This window comes from Calidris pugnax, unplaced genomic scaffold, assembly GCF_001431845.1.
Source record: "Calidris pugnax isolate Ruff unplaced genomic scaffold, ASM143184v1 scaffold19, whole genome shotgun sequence".
Taxonomy (NCBI): domain Eukaryota; kingdom Metazoa; phylum Chordata; class Aves; order Charadriiformes; family Scolopacidae; genus Calidris; species Calidris pugnax.
The window spans coordinates 464,465-487,185 of NW_015090775.1; the positions used below are offsets into that span (position 1 = coordinate 464,465).

A 22,721-nucleotide genomic window follows, 5' to 3' on the forward strand; every position below is an offset into this window, starting at 1 on the left:
TAGAGGCAACAACATGGGGTTTTGAGCTGGGACAGAACCATCATAAGAAAAGCCACATCATGTGTCAGGCACATATACCATGTAACAGCCATTGAACATGTAGCACTCAATTAAAAAATATTTGCACTTACAATTAGGATAAGTTTCCTCCAGCCAAGAACTGTTCAAGGAAATACCACCTGCATTTTCTACCTATCACCATCCGCTAAAGCAGACAAAAGTCCTGCTAGGGGCATGAGGGCAACCAAAATTTGAGGAAATCGGCTCAGGAAGAGGGAGTAGTTTGACTTTTTGCATAGCATAGAATATCTCTTTGTATTGCCTGAAGCGTGGGATTCGACAGACTTATCTAACCTTCTCCTGGTGTTTTTGTACGAGAAAAAGAGGCTGCAGGAGGTGCTGCTGCCATTGCAGTGCTCCTGCCTTGACCATGCCAAGCTATGAAGGTTGGGCAGTGAGGAAAGGCTGTCATGGAAGTTTTCATGAACCCAAACCTTTAGAAGTCGATGGGTTGAGGTTTAAAGGCTTTTTTAGAGATTGGGGTGAGGAGCCTTTCAAAGTGAAGAGGTGAGCTGTTTCAGTGATTTTGTTCTCAAAACCATGGTGGTTCCTGATTCCTGAGCACGGGCACATCCTGTGAATACTCTTGATATCCATGAAGGCATAAATTACCACTGAGGTTTAGGGAACTTCAATTTTTTCAGAAAGTTAAGTTTTTAAATGTCCTTGTCAGTTCTCTATCTCTTCAGTGTACTAAGAACCAAGCCACCTATCAAGCCATTCTACAGCCAGGCCTGCCTCTTCAGCAAAAAAAAAAATTAAAAAAATCACACCCTAGATGAATATTTATGCTCATATTTGTCTAAGAGAAGGCAGAAGCAACTGGCGTTGCCTCTCAGACAAATAATAAAGCAGTGTCTTTTAAGGCAGAAGCACAAAAGCTCTTCCACATCCATAAAAATGAATCATCGTTTGACTACAAACACAGCCCTCACAGTGTGCATTAGGTGAAGCCAGAGATCTGAATATGTTCAACATTATTCAGCTGTTTCCCTCCCAACAGTTACTCCGCAGGGAGTCACAGTTTTTGATCTTTCCATGTTTGATAGATGTTCTGCTCTCCCTTCGCAGACGCTAAATGTTTTATGTTGGAAGCAGCTTCCCAAAGACTTCAGGCAGGATAGACAGACAACTCCACGGAGGCAAGGCAGGTGACTTCCCTACTGCCACAGCACCACTGTTCCAGGGCAGCACTGGTAAATCCTCATCTTTAGAACACTAAAAATCTGTAAGCTAAGGCTTTCCTCTTCCCTGTTGTGAATGCCTATTGATGCTTAGCTGCTTTGAAGGGAAGGAAAAGGTATTCTTTTTGTAGTGAACTGGAAAACACCATCTTTTCACAGCTTTCGCATCTCATCATACATGTTTATGAAGGTTTAAGAATTAGAGAAATCATATATAACAGCTGGGAACTACCAGAAACTTTTCTTTTCTTTGTATTTTGGCTCTCCAAAGTCAATTCTTAGTGATTCTACTGAAAGACAACATGTGAGCTTTTTCTGGACATAGCAAGGCAGGAGCCATTACATTTTTTCCAGTACTAACTCATTAACTGGTGATTGTGAGACAGCTTTCTAAGAAGAGAGGTATTACATTATTGGTCTAAGCACAGCGAAATAAATAACATTTTGCAGTACAGCAGTCAAACCCCCTCCATTTTGGATTAAACCACATTCGGTTTTGCTCATCTTTGTCACAAAAATGTGTCCACCACCACCACCATTTCTATCTTGGAGATGCAGGCCTATATGTAACCCAACCTTTACATCTTTTTTTCCCCAAAATTCTTTTTCTGAGAAGCAGTAAGGAAAGCTGGGTTAGATGTCTAGTGTTGAAAATCTCCTTTCCAGAGGTGGCAGCATAGAAGTACTCAAACAGAGCATGAACTCCAGAGCTGCAATTCCCTCATCTTCCTGTGGCAACATGAATTCAAACCTGCATTGCTCACCACCCCAACACTGTCAGTCGTGCTCCGTCTCCTCTCCTCTCCATTATTGAACATGTGTCACAGCAAAGACAAATACCAAGGAGTTTCCCCTTACACTAGAGGAGTCTACTCACCAGGCTGGAGGGTCATTCTCCCTCCTGTACCTCTGACTTATGTACTATCAAAGTTCACCATAAAAAACAGTTGACTCACTTCAATTTGAGACCAAGTTGCCCCAGCAAACACATATTGTCTGATGACTGGTACCCTCCATCATAAAACTGGGGAGTTCTTGATTCAAATCCCTACCCTGACTTCTGGGTAGACAATGCTCAGTCCCCCTTTTCCACATTGTGCTGTATCTATGTATTGGGTTGAAATACCTGTTGAACAAATGAGAGAGGTTTCGCACAGGGAGGTGAGAAGTGCAGCTGGTGGGTTGTATCTAGAGTAGGGTTGTCCCTGGCACTGATGCCAACTGGTGCAGAACAGCCAGCATCTATACTATACCTTCCAACACAGGAGGGTTGCACCGGCCTCTGCCAACTCCTGAACCATGCTGGGAAACATCTTGGCAGCATTCATGTTAGCCCAGGCCAAGGGCAGGCCAGGGACCACTAAAGCTATTCAGCAGGACAGAGGATGAAGTTCCAGCAGCCAGGAATGTTCCCTGATGCTACTTAATCTATGAATACAGATGTGGCTCTGGATTCAAATCCCTGAGCAAATTAGTGCTTAATTATGAGTATCAAGTAAGGCAATGTCAATTGGAAAGACTCCTCTTCCTGGCCTGTCTATGCCCAAAATGCCTGGTAGTGCCAGGCAGTGCCCCGGTAGAAGCTTAGGGCACTGAGACATATGGCCTCTGATCTAAGGCAGAAGAGGAAACTTAACCATCTTCCTCAGCATCTTCTAGCTCTTCTCCCAGCTAAAACCATTCAGCGTATGCAACCACCTTCATGTGCTGCTGTTAGATAATCAAACCATCACTTTCAGTGACACGTTATCAGCTCTGTTTACAGACAGAATAAACAGAACACTGCAATGTGCTCTACCTGTTTTCTGGAAGACACAATGGCCCTCAAGCAAAACTTTCACTACAGACAGCTAGAGGCAGCATTAAAGCTGATATGCATTGGCCATCCTTCTTACAGAGTAAATAGAAGGCACGGTTCAGGATGAACGAACTGCCTGGAGACCACTGCCGGTAAATCTCAACTCTGCTGGCTGCACTGCCAAATCTGGACAGAATTAAGCTATTTGAGGGTTTTTTGGGGGGACTGCTCCATACAAATGGACAAGGGGAGTGCTTGGTTTGCCAACGCTGAGAGCCAAGGGGAGCCCAGCAGCCAGGAAGAGAAGCGATGCTGCAAGTGGATCTGGAGCAGAGGGACAGAGCGTGCCCGTTCATAGGACCGGCCGGGATCACCAGCTTGGAAAACGCAAACAAAGTACGTTGCTGCTGCTATAGAAGTTTCACCCTGAGATGTAACGTGCAATCCTAGAAAATAAATAAAACCATACTACATTTTTATGTCATATCAATAATCTGTTCTGGGAACAGAAAAACATGGTCCCCAAACTATTAGCTGACTGCGTGAGTGGCAGGAATAACACGTGAAGGATCCTGCTTTGACAGCAATGACCTGGCATGGATTGTTTATTTTTTATTTCTAGCATCTGTCATTTTGTGGCTCTACTGAGTCATCCTGTCAAACTGTTCTGTTCCAGACTGATGATTTTTATTGTGATATGAAAGCTACAACAGAAAGATAAGAGGTCAAGCTCTCATGAAGTACATTGGTCTCCTATGGGGCAGGGATTATGTCTTACCTGTTTTTTTCTGGAGTAACTTTGAGTTTGCAGACTGATATTATTCTCTTGAAAACAATGCTGATATTATTCTCTTGAAAACAGTGGGCACATGTATGGCACCATGTCAATATGAAAGAGTCTACATTTCACACTTGATACACAAACACTGAGGGCAGGTTTTATTTCCACATCAGGAAAGATAGCACACATTTAGATGCACTCATACCACTAGCTTTCGTCTGGAAAGGATAAAACCCAACTGAGACAGAGAAATGAACAGCTTTTGAAACCACATTCCAGCTGAAAGTCTCCAAATCAGTCAGTCTATTTCCTCAGTGACTTCTCAAAACCTCAGCACAGAATAGATGTGAAGTCCAGCAATGAAGAACACCCTTATTGAAGAATACCCTCATTGAAATTGGGATGATCTTTTGCTTTATTGAGCCTGATCATCTTGAGCCTGAGCAAACCTGGGCTGAGAGCCACACCATGTCAACAGCATGACAGTGACATGGTGAGACCTGCATCATATGCATCATGTCCTGTCCAGTGAAAAGGTACAACAACTAGAAAAAGAAGTTATGGCAATTATTTGGGTGTATGAATACTTCTGAGAGTCCCCATCCTATGTGTAGCCAGCAAACTGAGCCACATATCACTGATATCCATCAAAATGTCTCAACTTCACCCCACACCTGCAATAAATTGGATAATACGGTATCTCCCACATTTTCCATTTCAGGAAAGAATTTTGTAACAGCAAATACACTAGAAGACTATTGCCATAAAAGGCAACAAATTCTTAGAAGAAGTGATTAACCCTTCCAAATGCACTGGCACTGGTAGCAGAGCACAAGCTGGCTGAAGGCTAGTCTGCACAGTGAGACAACTTACAGCATCATAAGCTTGCTAGATAATTACAAGGTAAAACACAGGTACTGTGTTTTACATGGGGAGGGAGACTGTTCTGTAGGATTGTTTCCTCCGTACTGGAAGCATATCTGGCTTCAAATCCTCACCTGGGGGTCTGTGGTTAATAAATGGCAATATTCATATCTGAGGATATCCTGATGGTACATTAACAAATTATCGATCCGATAATCTTGTGTACTGAGCGATCAGGGAAACAGTGGTGTCCTTTTTCTTTAAAAAAAAAATAGTTTACCTTCAAAAATGTGATTTTGAAAATACAGTTCCCTTGATGTCCTCCCTAGAGTTTTAAAGTGATTTCCTACTGTGGGAAACTAATGTAATACAAATCTATCAGATGTATGGCTAGAAAAGCAAGCTGTGAAGAGGAGTTAAAAAAGGTATTTTATCTCAGTGCCTGGTAAAAACTGCCATTAGTAAGCAAAGACACATGGGTCATGGCTTGATGTTAACCTACTCCATACAGTAGTTTCCTAGATCAGCTTTAATACTACGTGTCTAAATGTAATTCTACATTTGTAGAATATTTTGTACAATAGTATGTAATTCTACATAGTGTGCTTCTATGAAAGTTCCCTTTCTGGGTCAACGTATAGGAGATAAACTGTGCTGCCATAATTTCCAAGAGTCTGAGCAGACTGAGGAAGGTGGGAGGGAAATCGCAGGCCATCCAAGGGAAGGCCATGGGTACTGGGAGGCAACAGGAGTCCAATAGGTCTCCCACCACAATCACAACCACTCACTCATTTCCACATGAGCAGCACTGGACTCTCAGTATCATGCATATTTAATAACATGGAAAGAGTCTAAAAACACGACTTGCTTTGATGAAAATGTATTGACTTGAAGTAGCTTTTGCCTGTCAATCTGTGGGTAAGCCAGGAATGAGCAAACAAAACAAGTTGTTATTTCTTTAAATGTAGCCTAGATTCTGTCATTTTGAACGCTATACTTATGCTTCATTTTCTCCTTTCACCTGCAAGTCTAAATTCCCACGCGAGGAAAGCTCAATTTCCTGGAGAACAACAGATCAGAAAGCTTTCTCTGCCTGCAGCCTATTCCAAGGGTGGTCGCTGGAGTCTTTTGACAGATCAGCTGGGGTTGGCTTTTCCCCAGTGCCTCCTCGTTCCCCAGCTCACCTCCCTGCTGCCCGCGTTGGTTCCGGCTGCCTGCTAGCTCCCATTGCAGGAGACACTGACTGCAAGTCTGTGGGTTGCTTTTTGAAGTGCTTTTGTTCATATCACCTAATAATCCAGGTAGGTCCCACCAGAAATTACTGCTCCTCAAATGGATTTGCCCATCCTGGGCGTACCAAGCACTGGGGAGCTGAGAGCTAAGAAGGTTCAACAAGGGGACTTGCCACGTCACGTAAATAGGTTTCAGTGATGCGGACCAAGTCTCCTTATTTATGAAATCCTCATCTGCTTTGTGCTAATTATCTCTTGTAATAAACCACTTACTGCACTAATACCCCCATGAATCCTGCTGAGATTAGCAGAACTTTAGTGTCGGTGAAACATCTGACCCTCCGCTGTCAAGCCCTGAGCAGGCAGAGCTCTTACAGAGCACACTGGGACCATGTAAACTATTAAATAAAAAGCCCGTCAATTTGCCCTCAGACAATTAGCAGTGACATGTCTCCTTTTTGTCAACTATTCGGGTTCAAGGTTACATCACATGGTTGCTTTGGTGGCACCAAAATCAAGAGCCAATGAGCACACAATCCTATGTGAGATTCCTAAAATTCTGAAAATCCTGGGTCGCTGGGACAGGCACAATGCTGTTTCTTTCTGAGTCTGCTACCGAATGGTTAATGTAGCCATTTCAATAAGTTCCTCCTAACAGATATGTTTAAATAACTACATCCCTCACTCAGTAAAAATGAGGTCAGGTCCTCAGACATTTTTCTCCATAAGCAAACCAATCTTCTTGAGCTCTTTTCTTCATTCAAATTTGAGGTAGTTTCATGGCAGAAACCTTAATTCATAGATCCTTAAGACTCCTGCCACTAGTAGTTTAGCCTGAAGATTATAAATCCTTCAGCCTACACCAGCTTTGGCTAAGCTAATTATTTGCTTCTTAAAAATCATCAGGTGATTATTATCTTTTTGTAAATCTAAACCCATTCAGTTCTTTACCCTTATCAAAGACTTTCAGAACACGCAGTACAAAATAACTCAAGGTCACTATTTATCAGGAAGCTTACACTGTGAAAATAGATGCAAGAACTGTCTCCTGGTAATCCTTTCCTACAACAGGTCAAGAACATTTTCAAGGCTTTCATTACAAAATTTGCTTCACAAATTGCTGTGGAGATGAACATACAAAAGCCAACTCCCCTCCTGATCCCAGCTCACAGTGTTGAATTTAACAAAGGCTGATGAGTAAAACCAGCCGGGATGACACAAGTTCCCCTCCTTGTTAGTGCTACTCCACGCAGGCATCCTCTCCCGCTGGAAACATCCACAGACAATTCCAATAACCTTTTTGAACGTCAGAGGCATTTTCTAATGATCAGCAATAAGGTAGCTGGTCAAAACTTTATGCCAAGGCTTGTATTTTTGTTCTTAAAATAGTCCCTCTACAGATAGGAAAAGTCTCGCCACGGATAAAGCTCTGGATAAAGCATGGATAAAGTTTCTATATTAAAGCACCACAAAATGAAATGTACTTTTATGTGATCTCTTTTGTCTTATTAGCTGCTTTAACAACATCAACAACTATTAATAGTGCTCTTATAATAACATCATACAACTCTGCTACTGAATTTTCTAGAGCAGGAGTTGAGCTCCTACAGCTTGAAGGCCAGATGTAGCTCTTCATTTCACCCAGGCTGGGCACTTACTCACTGACATCCCCAGGAACCCATTAATGAGCAGACCAGCACAGGTGTTTGTATGGTCTCCCAGGCCCCAGGAACAAGAAGGAACCAGCAAAGATTTTGGACAGCTTGATACAATTTCAAGATTCACTAAATTAGATCAAATCAATTTCTGCCTTGCACAAGCATAGTACATGAATGAAGAATTAGGCATAAACGCTGCTATTTCTAGCCTGATATATCTAGTTGCCTTGATATTTGTCTGTTAAAAAAATCAGTCACCTTGACTGATCAAACAGATCCCTGTTTTTCTGAGTTTTTTCTTTGCTTTTTTGGAGAAGGTGCATACAGCTCAAAGCTGTCGCTGACTGTGGGTCTGGCCGCATTCTCAGAGAAGATTCAATAGAGGCATTTTTCTAAATAAACTGGTTTATGTATATTGCCTCAAAAAAAATAATCCAGTGAAAAGAAAGAGACCAGGAGAAGTACTGTATCCGTGGAGTGCTCACTAAAGCACTACACACAAAATCTTTTGGCACTAAAGTATCTCCTCACCAATTTACTTGCGAGCACTTGTTTCCTTTTCTGCTGTGAAATGATGTTCCTACACACTACTTTAAAATGCCAATCCATTATTAAAGATGCAGGAAGCAAACATCAGCAATTGAAAGGACAGGAACTTCCCTCATCTTTATAAACTGTAACACATCACCATTTTTATGTTCTTCTGTTTCTTCCATCTTTTGGAGTGCACTTTCTTCCTTACACTTTCCTTCTGTCAGAATGTTTCAGCGCTGGAAGTTACTGTGAACCAGCTGAGAGGTTCATACAGCTGCTTCCATACTGAACCCAGACCAAGAGCATGTGCACCTTTACATATCCAAATAAAGCCATATAAATGTTCACATTTCTTTATCATATCATCCTCCCAATTTCATCACTTCAATGCTAATCATGCACAGACATGGAAACCTTATTTTTAAAAAAAGTTAAAAATCCTGAATTCCAGCTAATATGGAGTTCTTACACATTGGCCCTCAGAGTTACGTAATTTTTCCTTACAAAATAAGAGTCATCACGAACAGGAAAACCCAAAATTTGCATTTCTTTTCAACCACAAGTACACAGAGGAAGAGGAATGAGGCTACACTGAAAAGTCCAGTCTGTGATGTGTACTGCTCTCATTTCCATGCGTTCATAACCGTGGCAGATAATCAAACAGCACAGATGTAACAGAAAGAACTTGTCCTACTATTTTATTTCCTTTGGGTGCTAGAAAGAGTAATCAAACCCACTGGACACAATCCTCTTTTCAGATCCACAATGCAGACTTCTGTACCACAGCAGAGCTCAAGAAGAGGCCCTGAGTTGCCTGTGCCCTTATCATAGGATGCAAAGCTGACAAGGGTTAATGAAACACAGTACAGAACTGCAGAAAGACACATAACTGTACTATTTAGTTATAATATTGGTTGAGGGGTTTGCGCCCACTTCAATAAAATAAATGCTAACCACTTTATACTGTGTTTGACAGGCGGCAGTGTTTTATATCAACTCCACTGAAAAAGAAGCTATTTATCAGCATTGTGTTCTCCTTCCACTTATGGAATAAATATTAACTTTATCTCGGGGTTGTGCATGCAGGAATCATGGCTAAGACCTTCATGTATATTTGAAAGGAAAGCTTATTCTTTGTTTTGTCTGTACAAGATAAGATTCAAACCACTCTTAGAACAGATAAAATCAGGAACATCTCCCCCTGTCACAAGATACAGCAGTGTTACCACCCATAGAAATTGAGACCATAAACAATGCTAATTTCTCCGGGTAAAATTTCCATGTGATAAAATATTGTTATTACTAACAATATTCCTCTGCAAATGTGCACCCGGAGTAGCATCCCGGCAAGAGCATCAAAGCTCATCAGGAATCTGGGGCATTAATGTGTTTCTGATCAATTAATTCGCAGAATGCCAGAATAGCCAAGTTCGAAGGGAGAGATTAAGAAACTGCCTAATCCAACTCTCCTGATCAAAGCTGGATCAACAAAAGTGGGTTACTCAGGAACTTGTACAGTCAGATTTTGAGCTACTGCTCTATGTCAAGCATCTACAGTGGGGAAAGCAAGAAGCCAGTTGCTGGCACGGAGGCGCAGTGACCCTCTCGTGAAACAAAAAGTCCAACATTTAAGTTAAATACTGAAGGATTCTACAGCAGCTTCTTGTCCTCTGCGAAACTTCCAGGCTCACAGGAGATACTTAAGATCTCTTAAGAAAAAACATCATATACACCTCATTTTACCAACATAGAGGTGCAGCAATGGCTATTAAAGGTTGCAGTACTACCCACAGACCTCCCCTGCTTTGGTAGGCTTCTTATTTTACATTTTTAAATTCTCCATTATCAAAAGCAACAACGACAAAAGATTCCGAGCCGTCATTATTTCAGACCCCTGTCTTTTCTTCTGAATGTAGATGATGCAGAGGACAAACAGACATTAGCTGGTAACCAAGCTGCTACTCACACAAATTCCCTGACATATAGATCAACTTATTTATGCTTCCCTCTTAGCATTCATTAAGAACTTTAGAAAAAAGGAAATTCTACAGTAAAGATAAACAGACCAAACCAGAATTTTTAGGTCTAATTTCACTCATACTCCAGTACGCCAAACACCTTGTGATGAAAGAACAAGCAGAGCAATGGCTGTGAAAGAAAACTAACATCAGCATGTGCACAGCAGTTTCTCAAGTAAAGCAGAAAACCAATCCTGGCCAGAGCAAAGTCAAATGAGAAGAACGCAGAACAGAACTTCTTCTTTAAAATACCACAATAAAGGGACAACTAACTAAAAAATCCAGCAACCAAAATGCCCCAGCTGTATGAAATCCACATCTGATAAACTGTTGAGGAGGGTTCTTGTGCTCTGATCAGCTTCAGCGTGGCTCATGCAAGCAGCGCACACCAGCCCCAAGTTTGTCCCTTTGCTATTTCGTAACTAAAAAATCCAGCAACCAAAAAGCCCCAGCTGTATGAAATCCCCATCTGATAAATTGTTGAGGAGGGATGGGTTCTTCTACTCTGATCAGCTTCAGCGTGGCTCACGCAAGCAGCTCAGACCAGCCCCAAGTTTGTCCCTTTGCTATTTCTGCATGAATCTGGCACGCTACTCACTGTTCTTATGGAAACCCAGCAGTTACATTCATGCTCTGGAAGAGACAAATTGCATGCTACATGTTCTTTTTCCAATGTCTCATATAAAATTGTATTGGGTATGGCTGAGATGGAGTTAATTTCCCCCTTATTAGCCCTCATAGTGCTGTGCTTTGTACTGGTGGTGGGCATGATCTTGGGAGGGGACACAGCCAGGACAGCTTCTGCATGAATCTGGCACGCTACTCACTGTTCTTATGGAAACCCAGCAGTTACATTCATGCTCTGGAAGAGACAAATTGCATGCTACATGTTCTTTTTCCAATGTCTCATATAAAATTGTATTGGGTATGGCTGAGATGGAGTTAATTTCCCCCTTATTAGCCCTCATAGTGCTGTGCTTTGTACTGGTGGTGGGCATGATCTTGGGAGGGGACACAGCCAGGACAGCTGACCCCAGCTGACCAAAGGCATGTTCTATACCCTATGACATTGGCTCAGCAGTAAAAGCTAAGAGAAAGGAGAAGGATTATGATGTTTCTCTTCTGAAGCAACCGCTACACGTACTGAATCCCTGCTTCCCGGGAAGTGGCTGGATATTGCCTGCTGGTGGGAAGAAGAAAATAAATATTTTGGTTTCCTTTGCTCCCGCACACAGCCTCTGCTTGTGCTTTATTAAACTGCCTTTATCTTGACCCGCATATTTTTTTCCATCTTATTTTCTCTCCCCCATCCTGCTGAGGAGTGATAGCACAGCTTGGTGGGCATCTGACGTCCAGCCAAGGTAAAACCACCACAAAAATACAACATACAATTAAAGGAAATGTAAAGAATCGTAGTGCAGAATCATTCCACGTTGCCAGCAATATCTGAACAAAATTAATCCTTTCATAAGCTTCCATGTTACATTGACAGGTAAATGCTCATTCAACTATGTTTACTCTCAATATGTGTAAGCATGTGCAGCAATCAGAAAAAAATGCTAATTAGGTTAATCATGAGCACTTCTGAGGCAGATACAGCTTCCTGGAAACTAGTTTCTGAATGTCTGTCCGAATTTAAATTTTGTGAAAATAATTAAAGTTGCCTGTCTTGACAAATACTTACTGTTCCTCCCCTGTGCTGCAGAACACCACGCTGCTAGGACTCGGCCTTAACAGCCAGGACTGCCCCTGAAGCCACAGCTCTAATGGTGTCCTTCAAAATAACTGCTGATCACGAGACTAGAGTGCTCCATGGATGGGTACAGGCACTTTGGGAAGGACAGACTGGAAGGGCAAGTTGCCCTGGTTGTGAGAAGCAGCTGGGATGCATGGAGCCCTGCCTCGGGATACCAGCTGATAGTTTATGGTGACACTGGTGGGTGTCCACTACAGACCACCTGATCAGGAATACAAAGACAGTAGGTCCTGAGGTAGGCTTTCCTCAAACAACTGGTAGAAGCCTCATGTTTGCAGGTCGTGGTCCTCATGAGGGTTTTCAGCAACCCCAATATCTGGTGAAGTGCAACACAGCAGGGCACAGGCAGCTCAGGAGCTTTCTGGAATGCACCAATGATAACTTCTTGACGCAGCTGACTGAGCTGACTGAGGAGCTGAGGGGAAATAGAAAAAAATCCTCCTGGAAACCTTTTCCAAACACATGAAGCACAAGGTGACAGAGTAGTCATCACGGATTTATGAAGATAAAATCATGTCTGATTGACCTGATAGTTTTCTGCAAGGACATGACTGGCTCTCTGAGGAAAGAGCAGTGGATGTTGTTTATCTTGACTCAGGAAGGCTTCTGACACTGTTTTTTATAAAATCCTCACAGACGAGCTGATGAAATACGAGTGAGATGACGACAGACAGTGGGCTGAACTCAAAACTAGCTGAACTCAAAACTGGCTGAACTGCCAGGCTCCAAGGGCTGTGGATTAGCAGCAAGAAGTCTGGTTGGAGACCAGTCACTAGTTGTGTACCCCAGGAGTCGACACTAGGGCCAATACTGTTCAACCTCTTCATTGGCAACCAAGACAATGGAGCATGGTGCATCCTCAAGAAGTTTGTGGATGATGCAAAACCAGGAGGAGTGTCTGAGAGACCTGGTGTTTCTGCTGCCACTCAGCAGGATGGAAACACACCGGAGAAATGAGCAAACAGGAATCTCAAAGTTCAACAATGGGAAATCCAAGTTCTGCAGCTGGGCAAGAATAACCCCATGCACTGGTACATTCTGGGGGGCGACTGGCAAGAAAGCAGTTTTGCAGAAGACAACTTGGGGATACTGATGGACAACAAATTGACCACGAACTAGCAATGTATCCCTGTGGCAAAGAAGGCCAGTGGCTTCCTAGACTATATGTATGTCCAGCAAGTTCAGGAAGATAGTCCTATCACTCTACTCAGCACTGTTGAGGCCACACCTGGAGTTCTGTTTCCAGTTCTGGGCTCTCCAGTACAAGAGAGATGTGGACATACTGGATTAAAGCCCTGTGAAGGGCCAAAAAGATGATCAAAAGACTTGAGCATCTCTCATAAGAGGAGAGGCTGAGAAGGCTGGGACTCTTCAGCCTGGAGAAGAGAAGGCTCAGGGGGAAACATCACAGTATATAAATATCTGATGGGAGGGGGTAAAGAAGATGGAGGCAGACTCTTCTCAGTGGTCCCCTGTGACAAGATGAGAGACAACGGGCACCAACTGAAATCCAGGAAATTCCATTTAAACTTAAGAAAAACCCTTTTCTGTGAATGTGGTCAGACACTATAATAGGTTGCCAAGAGAGGTTGCGCATCTCTGTCCTTGGAGAGATTCAGAACCTGACTGTACACGGCTCTGAGCACCATGCCCTGGGTGAGCCTGCTCTGAGCAGGTGGGTTGGACTATATGATCCCCAGAGATCCTTGCCAATCTCAGTCCTCATGCCATTCTGTATCTCTGTGTAGTCACTATACATTTGTATAGATAGATGGAAGAAACTCAGAAGTCATTAATATTTTCTTAGTATGCTTTCTGCAACAGCGTTTTTATTCAGATCTTAAATCTTAAGATTTAATACACTTTAGAAGTGTATTAGCATTAGAAGCATAGCTAGCATTAGAAGCTCTTTTGTATAACTGCTCTATGAACTTCTTCAGAGCTTTGACTGAATATTCCACAAAGTATCACAAATTTTGCTCTCAGGGGCTCACTAAAGCACACCTTTTCACTTTTATTTTCCAAATTTATTACTGGACAACACTGTCATACATTCTAATGAAGAAGGTAATGCAATACTCACGCTACCCTGCAAGGTTATATATATCAATGCAACATACAACTTCAATAAATAAATGAAACGTTCTGTTCGTTTGTCATTCTACAATAAAATATTCAAGTTTTCTTCTATGTTTCCTCTCAGATGCACAGGAAGAAATAGCATCATCTGACAAGCTGAATTCTGAAAAGTGTTGCTTTGTGTGTTCACCATAAAATAATGAAAAAAACCTGACAATTTAAATTATGGTCAAAGGTTTAGTTTTCAAGGGTTCTAAGCCAATCTACAAAGCCAAGAACATATTTAAAGATAAAACTATTCTGAATGTTCTGAAGGGGCATTAAGCAAGCACACAGGAAAGCTAATCTAAATTCCAAAATTTTCAGGGAGAAAAAGGAAAGGTTTATTGCTATGAGATAGATAAAACACTCAGAGATTCTCACCTGAAATCAAATGTAAAAGATGTAAAAGATGAAGACCCAAGCAATCTACCCAAATACTCAATGAGACCCTACCAACAGCAAAACGGACTGAACAGAATGAGAAGAAAATGCAATAAGCTCGAAGCTCTGTAAAAACTGCAAAGATGAAGCAAGGAGGAAGAGTCCCAGCTCCACTCTCAGGTCACATACACATTAGAAAAATGTTGATAGTCATGAATTTTTCTTTAAAGATCAGTTGTTTAAACAGAAATATTCCAATCAAAGAGACATTAAATAGCACTAAGAAATGCAGTGGCAATGACCTTGCATCACAACCAAATAACCCCAAGGAGCAAACCGGGGAAAAAGGGGGGAATTAATAAGACTCCTTTCTTGTTAACAGTCAGACATTGACCCAAATTCACACTTGGTGACATCCACAGAGCAAGAGCACAAGAAACAGATTTGGACTCTTGAATATAGCTGGCAGTCTAAATGTGGTGTTTCATATGGCATGAATACAGTAATAAAACAAATCAGCATAGTCTAATGGAACGGGGAGACAAAAGGGAACAGAAAACATGGTTTGTTTTTACCGAAAAAGTCCTGAGATACATCATTTAGTTCCTGTATTCCATCTGACAGGTCTTGCAAACCCCCCCGATGGCTCTGGCTGTGCATGCTGATGCAGATGCCCGATGACAGAGCTGAGGCTTTCCAGGGCAGGGCGCGCTGCCAGCCCTCCCCACATCCCCGCCGCCCGCGCTGCTCCGGGATGCAACAAGCCAGGGAACCCAGCTTTGACTTTTCTCCCTATTTCTGATATTCAGTATCTCTCAGGTTACTCCATTTTGCTATTTCTGAAAGTTTTGGGCTCATTCCAGAGGTTGGGGAGCCCACCCAGGAAAACACTCCTGGGATTCGGGATAAATAGTAATGTTTGGATTTGCAGGAGGATTTCTGTCAGGGGCCTTAATACAGTCACTATGCTTCTAGTAACAAGGTGCAAAAACAACTACAAAGTTCACTCAGTTTATAAATTCTACCTTTTTGCTTACAAAAAGACTTGCAGCTGAAGCCTAAGGGGCTTTGGGTTGGGCTTTTTCTTTGCTTGTTTGTCTGTTTTTGCCAGAAAGCCTGTGCACTCTGCCTGGACTGCAGGTCTAAACCGATCCATCACATTCTGGCCCCTTTGCAACTCTCTACAAGAATGTGTCTGCCAGCCATGGGGAGCTATGCCTTCAGGAAGACCTGGCAGAAAGTGACTGCAGCTGGTGGCTGTGCTCCCTCCTGTCCTGCAACGTGGACCAGATTGTGCCCACTGGATGACTGGATGCAGCAGACTTTGGCTCTGCACGATTTCTGAACACTATGGAGGGAAAATATAGGAAATACAGACAACTCTTAGTTCTCTACAGTCAACCTATCTTTCTCAGCTCAGGAGAGCTCACGGTGGTTGTAGCTCCATGCCTGGTGTTTGAAAAAAGGCTCAGGAAGGGCACAAGCCTGGCAGCTCCATCCCAGCACCCATATCTGTACTGAACGAAAGCAGCAACACCTTTGGCTCTGCAGCGGCGACGAATGAACCAACAAAGTTATCACTCCACTGACCTTAAGGCAGCCCAAGGCAGCAAAGCCAAAATGGCACCTCAAACAACATCTAGTGCTCAAAGTAAAGGCACAGCTAATGAAAAAAAAAAAGCGCGTAGTTTGGGAGTTAAGTGGTGAGTTAAATATATATATATATAGATAAGCAGATAGTTGGAAAAGATGCAACATATAGTTTTTACCAACAAAACCGCGTATGAATGAAGAGGATACAAGCAGGCCTCACTCTTGGTCCCACTCAGCCATACTCTTCTTGGGAGAGGCAAGGAACAGGCAACCAAGGAACACCCTGGCAGAACACAGCAGCATCATAAGGGTCCAAATATATCGCTTTAATACTTCAGTGCTTCATGCTGCTTATGGCACGGCGACAGGGTAAGTGGAGCAAGAGCCACTTGCTGCTCTGAGAAACAAGCAAGGGAGTAGCAGTTCTGGTTCCTCAGGAGGGAAATGAAGACTAGCTGAAGGTGCAAACCTGCCCCTCTAAGGCTACAATATAATATATAAGAATACGAAAGAAACATTTGGATGCCTTAACCAGGGAAATCCTGGAGGAGCCGGACTAAGCAAAATGCTGAGGCAAGTGTGCAGTACTCTTGTCTTCAGGAGACACGGCAGAAAGATGCTGTATCAGTAAAAAGCACACCAGTATGGGGACTGGAAGCAGCCTGGCAGTGATAGTGAGGTGCACACCACAGCTATTTGTTTCTTTGCTCGTGTTTGGCACACTGTTGCTACTGCTTCCAGGGATCTGCATGATACTCTGTCTTGTGGGAGAAACTCACTTGTTTGCCACTCTTGCACCATTCCTCAATCCATGGCATAGCCCCACTGCCTCCTCTGGGTGAGATACAGGTTGTCTTGGGCACGCCTAAATTTTCAGTCAAAACCACAAAAGCAGTGTGTTAGCACAAAGCCCATTAATCTACTTAAGTGTCATTTTGGTACAGGAAGAACTGTAGAACAGTTGTCCGCGGCTCTACGTATCTTTGACTAGAATTAGAGGTTCTGGGCACAGATAAATGAATACCAGAATGCCATGTGAGAGAAGGAGCAAGCACATGAACCAAGTTCAACGAGGAGTAGAAATAGGCAGTGGCCATCATCACCATGTTTCCCTCCCACAATAAGAAAAGGACATGAAAACACGTAAGAGTGATCAGCAAGGATTTTGTGTATAATCTCTGACCTGTATCAGTGATCCTAGTGGTGCAGCTGCACAGCAGATGTGAGTGAAAATCCCAATAAAGGATGTGAAAAACCTGTAGGAGTTTGTTTGGGGGGCTTCCAGCCCTGAGGGGTCATTGCAGGAAGCAAAGAAATTGAACTGAGTGCCAGCCAGTATTTCAAGGCAGGACACTCACAAAGTTTCCTTACAAGAGACTGAGCCACAGATAAAACTGAACGTTGCACAACATACGCCCTTGCAAAACCCTACATTTTAACACATTCAGATGGTAAAATGGTCAATGTCTCTTCTTCACGGGGGTAATACGTTTTTATTCATGTATTCAATGTTAGCTGATAGTCACCAGAAGCCACCAATTGCTACTTCTAAAAAGAGTTTGACAGTCACCACCTACAAGGTTCCCAGAGCAATATATAGGCTATTTTCTCAACTAGCAAAGCACGATTTGTAAATTGAATAAAAACTTGGAAGAGATTTGGTCATTGCAGCCACATTCTCCAAAGCATTTGAAAAAGTGCAGAGAAGCAAAACCCAGAGCTGGATTATGTTAATCCGATTTAAAAAAAAAAAAAAAAAAAAAAGCGCCTGTCCAGTCTAAGATAGAAGGCAGACTTACTGCTGAGGAAAGATCCTGCATAAAGTAATTAAGGCTGTTACTAAGGGATGGCTGGCACAGTGTAATTCCAGCCCTTTTATCAGTTTCAAGACTCTCAGCACTAGTTGGAGTTTTGTTCAAAGCCAATAAGATTTCTGAGGTGCTAGAGAGGAGGAATATACTACGGTTGTTTAGGGACAGAAGGAAACCACAGGAGAGCTAGAAAATACATGGTTTAATAAAAAATAGTATAAAATATAAAGTTCAATACAGAACTTCATGAAAAAAATACAAACAGCAGCATGAAAAATGTTCTAAAAGCTTGGCACGTATGCCAAAACTAGAAAGACGAGTCAAGCAGAACAGAAGATCTCCCCTCTGCACACTGCGGGGAACAGGTGGCATCTCCCTGAAATCCCAGCAAGGGGGAGAGACATTGTTTTGCTCAAGAAGATCTTGGAAAAAAATAATTGATGCCGTTGCAGAGGCCAAATGCAGAACATGACTCCACCAGAGCAACTGCGCTGCTATTAACTGCCAGAGCACAGCGGTGGGGATGGCTGGGAAGAGACCCAGAGGCCCTTGAGTAACTCAGCACTGCTGGCTAACTTAATTCACACATTAGAAACAGGCACTCAGAATTTCACACTGATTATTAACTGCTAGTATTTTTAGATTTGCCCACAAGCAGAGGGTCCAGTTTGAATTGTATGCAGCTACCTGCCATTATGTACAGAGGCTCACATTGTGCACTTGAAAGAACTTGGACTCAAGTCAAGAAAACCCAAAATTTACCTTCATGTATAACCTGCCAGTGCCCTGTACTGTAATACTCTGCAGTAGCAAAAGAGTTTTAATTGTAATACCATTTTTTGGTGGCAATTTTTAATGGAAAATATTACAGATTAACTCTAAAAGGAATAGCTTGATGCGTGCAAATGACTGAATAAATGCTGAAGCTTTCTTCAAGACCTACTGTCTATGTATTTCTGAACTTCAAGGAGCCAAGGCAGCACTGTCTTGGCCTTTCCAGTTCATATCATGGATCTAATACATTGAATCTAAAATTCTTAGAACACTTTGTATATCTTTCAGAAAAGCATATATGAGAATAACTCACCGAAGTGCAGCCTGGTACAACACTGAGAAGGTTTACCCCCCTCTGTGTTACAGCACGGCAACACAGCATTTCATGTCACCAATGGTTGGTTACCACTGGTCAGATAAAGACTTGGTTTTTCAAGAAGATACTGGCAATTTTAGGCCTTCACAATAACCCAGAAAAAAGCAACTAATATCTGAGAATATTTGGTCCAGGCACCAGTTTTCCCATCACTAAAGATCTGCTTTAGGGTAAGTGAACAGGACTAATTTCAAAGCAGCTGGTGTATCCCATTAAACAGTACAACTATAAATATATCATTGCAGTTTATAAATACGCTTAATTTCTCAACAGACTCATACTAATGTGAATGCTACCGTCTCTATTTCATGTTCGTAAAATAAAGGTCAAATATAGGACTAACCACTAAATTATACAGCTTGATCAGTTGTATAACTCAGACTATTACATTTTTCTATAGAAACTCCTGTAATTTGTAGTAGTATTTAACTACAGAATAGCTTTCGAGAAGGGATTCGGTCTTGAGCTGAAAGCAGCACAAAAAATTCCTCATTTCTCTTGTTAGGTTTTTCTATAGCTAAGCACCCTTCTGAGAAGAATTTGTGCCAGATTGCTCATTTGAATTTCTCTGGCTTTGGCTTCCAGTTGCCAGATCTTATTAAACTTCAGTCCAATAGATTAAAGAGTCTTTTGTGACTACTTTTTCTCTCCCTGATTGTTTATACACCACACAAGAAGTCATCTCTCAGCCCTCTCGCTGATCTAAAAAGCAGATTAGGTTTCACAGCGGCAAGCACTTTTCCCAGCCTGCAAATACTTTCTGAACCACATCCATCTATTGCACACCTCCTTTAAAAATGCATCTCAGGAACAGGACATAATGCATTTGTATTACTCTCAAAGATGTCACCTCCTGTTGCAAAATCAATCCTCTACTGATAACCTTTAAAACTCCTATTCTCCTCAATTTTGTGTCTTTAACTAATCCCTAACTATACTTTGCCTTTTGGCTGTATTCAAGTCTATCTTCTTGACTAAGCCCAAGTTACTAAGCAATAAAAGATTACTTTTTATTGCTATCCTTTCTGAAACAAAATTTACCATTTCACCAAGCTTTGTGTTATCCACAAATTTTTATGAGTAATCATTTTGTGCTCGATTCTCCATTGCGACTGAAAATGCTAAACAGTATCAGGCTTACTCCTGATCCTTCACAGTAGCCCACCAGAACCCTCCCCTCCAGTCATGATTTTTCACTGGCAATCAGCGTATGGGATCTGCAAGTCTCTGCTTCCACCCAACTGTGCTCAGCCCCTGCGCGTGGGGTGTGAGTCACACACTTAACTCCCTCTTCACACTCCTCCACAAATAGCCTACAACTCATGCAGCGCACTGCAACGCCTGCTTTCTCTTTCATGCCATAATCCCACCCAGCAGACATCTGGGCAGCAGACACCTTGTTCCACCAACCAATTCTGTCCTTCCCATGCAATGAAAGAAAACCCCCAGTCTGTAGAGCTACATTACGTGTATCACAAATGCATCTACAAATGCATGTCTACCTGGTAGAAAGATGCTGCTTTACTGCACCACAGCACCAAGTTTGGCCAGCTGATGGTGTCCTGGACTTGGATACGGTCTCTTGGAGGATGTCTTCCAGCTCCAGTTCTGAAGCCTTTCTGCTATGATGCAATCTGATGTGCAAAACCAGTCCTTTCTCCCATTATCTGCCATGGTGCTCTCAAACACCACCAACACAAAAGAGATCTGAAAGGACTTGTGACACCTGTGGATCATTGCAGAGGGCCTTCCAACCCACTGGGTGTTTTTCTTCTATCATGATGGTTATAAAACTTAATATTAAAACACCAGGTACTTCTTTATCCTCCCTTTGAACTTTCCTAGCCAAATGTTGTCTACTATGATAAAGCAGAATGTGTATTATATTAAGGTGGTTTGAAAAAAAGCAGCTCATGGAACTGTACAGCTGAATCTACAATATTTTTATATAAATTAAATATTAATAGGAATGTGGATGAGAATATTTGCAGGACCAGAGTGCTCTAATAATCCTACAGACTTTATACGCTGCTGATTTTTTTCCTTAAAGATAATGTTTATTAGTCCCACTTCTACACTGAGAATCTTTGTAACAGTTGTGCTACTTTTTATTAGCTTATACATATGAAAGCAGATATTTTATTCAGAAATATGAAACAGAACCATTATGATGTCTAGTTAAGGCTAGTTATTGCTTGAGAATGGCAGGGATACAAAAGAGCTAAATAGGATTTTAATAATGCAGATTTTATTGGGGAAAAAAGCCACAATAAACCAGAATGTGACTCTGTTATTTAATCTAGAAGAACTACCAACATGAGAATTTCATCTTGAATGTGCATCGTGCTGAAATGCTCTATGGAATTTATGAATCTCTCTAAGTTGTTGTCTAAGGACCACAAAAATAAACAAACTAGCAAAAGAAATTAATTATACTCAGGAAATGAACAAATTAGGTTAAGACACGCTAACAAGAAAACAGATTTTTCCATTAGTGAAACTTCATTTCTTATGAACTCCTACTGCACGTGCACACATTTTTGCAGCAAGTCCCACTCCCTTCCTCCCTAGACTGCATCTCTGAGCCCTTCTCTCCCCCCAGCCCCCAAAGCCCCCGTTTCCCTGCTGTTTGCCCCAGCAGCCAGGCAGGAGGCTCAGGGTGGGAGCAGCCTCAGCCGGTGCCCGCTGGGCGCCCGGGGCTCATCGGGCAGAGAGGGACCTGCTCACACCACGGGTTTCAGCCTCTGCACTGCAGGAACTTTTGTGAGGTCTGTTTTCTGCCCCAACACCATTTTTCATAAAGCTTTGTAAGACTTAGTACGTGCAACCTCTTCTCCGCTGCTATCTTTGAACTATCTCTTTTCATAAAAAAGAAGCATCAGAGTGATGTGAGCGTGATGTGAGCTTCAAACAATGCAAATGACATAAGAATTCTTGTACATTTTCCACGTACTGCTTTACTTCTTGTTTAAATGGGTAAATGTGTATGGCAACAAACTGCTACGTGGGGGCAAAGCAGTGGAAGAGGACAGAGATGCCCTGCTTTCACAGAAGATTGACTTTTCCCTAATTTAATTAATTTCATAATTAATGCAAAAGCTACCTGATGCCTCTCCTTCTCCTCCATGTCTCTCTTTTAGCTGAAACTAGGTGCCTCCCTCTCATCTGAGTCATCACTGCAAGAAAATAAAACTAACAGTGAGGTGACAGCAATACAGGAAGGCTCTTTTTTAATCCTTACAGTTCCCACACTGATGCTAGCTCTGATATTCAAAGCAGCATCGTTGAGCTCTAGCTTGAACCTGAGTTAAAGAGAAGAGGCAGCACAGGGAGCTCTGGCTGCAAGAGCATCAACGAGGCATGGAGCTCCAGCTGCCGACAGCAAAAAGTGTATGGCTGTGAGCCCTTCTCAGCCAAACACTGGCAAATTTTGGAAGCTTCTTGAGTTAATTTTCCTTGTAGAATAGAAACTGGCGGTACAAAACAAGTATCTTCTCAGTGCAGGATGTTTATTTTCAAAAGTCCAGCTGCCCTTCTTCCCAAAGCTAGAACAGTAACAAGCAGAGCTCAGGCAACTCTGTTCAGACAAGGCTTCAGAGCAAGTGTCTCTCCTCTCTCCAGAAGAATGTCTGCACATCTTCACTGCCCTCTCTCCAGGGATCTCCATGAGACTGTGTGGCAGACACAGCACTTACTGCATCTCTGCAGGAACAACTGATCACAGCTTCATGTCTGACCGTGTATTCCTTCCCATTTCCTGCTTAAGACAACGCAGTCGGA

The 22,721-nt window shown here is 42.3% G+C and overlaps 1 protein-coding gene across 2 annotated transcripts in view; it reads right to left on the reverse strand.

Annotated features, from left to right (window-relative positions):
• The window catches only part of GPR158 (G protein-coupled receptor 158), a 204,503-nt gene that overhangs the window by 24,799 nt on the left and 156,983 nt on the right, over positions 1-22,721 (reverse strand). The gene's annotated exons all lie outside the window — the stretch shown is intronic.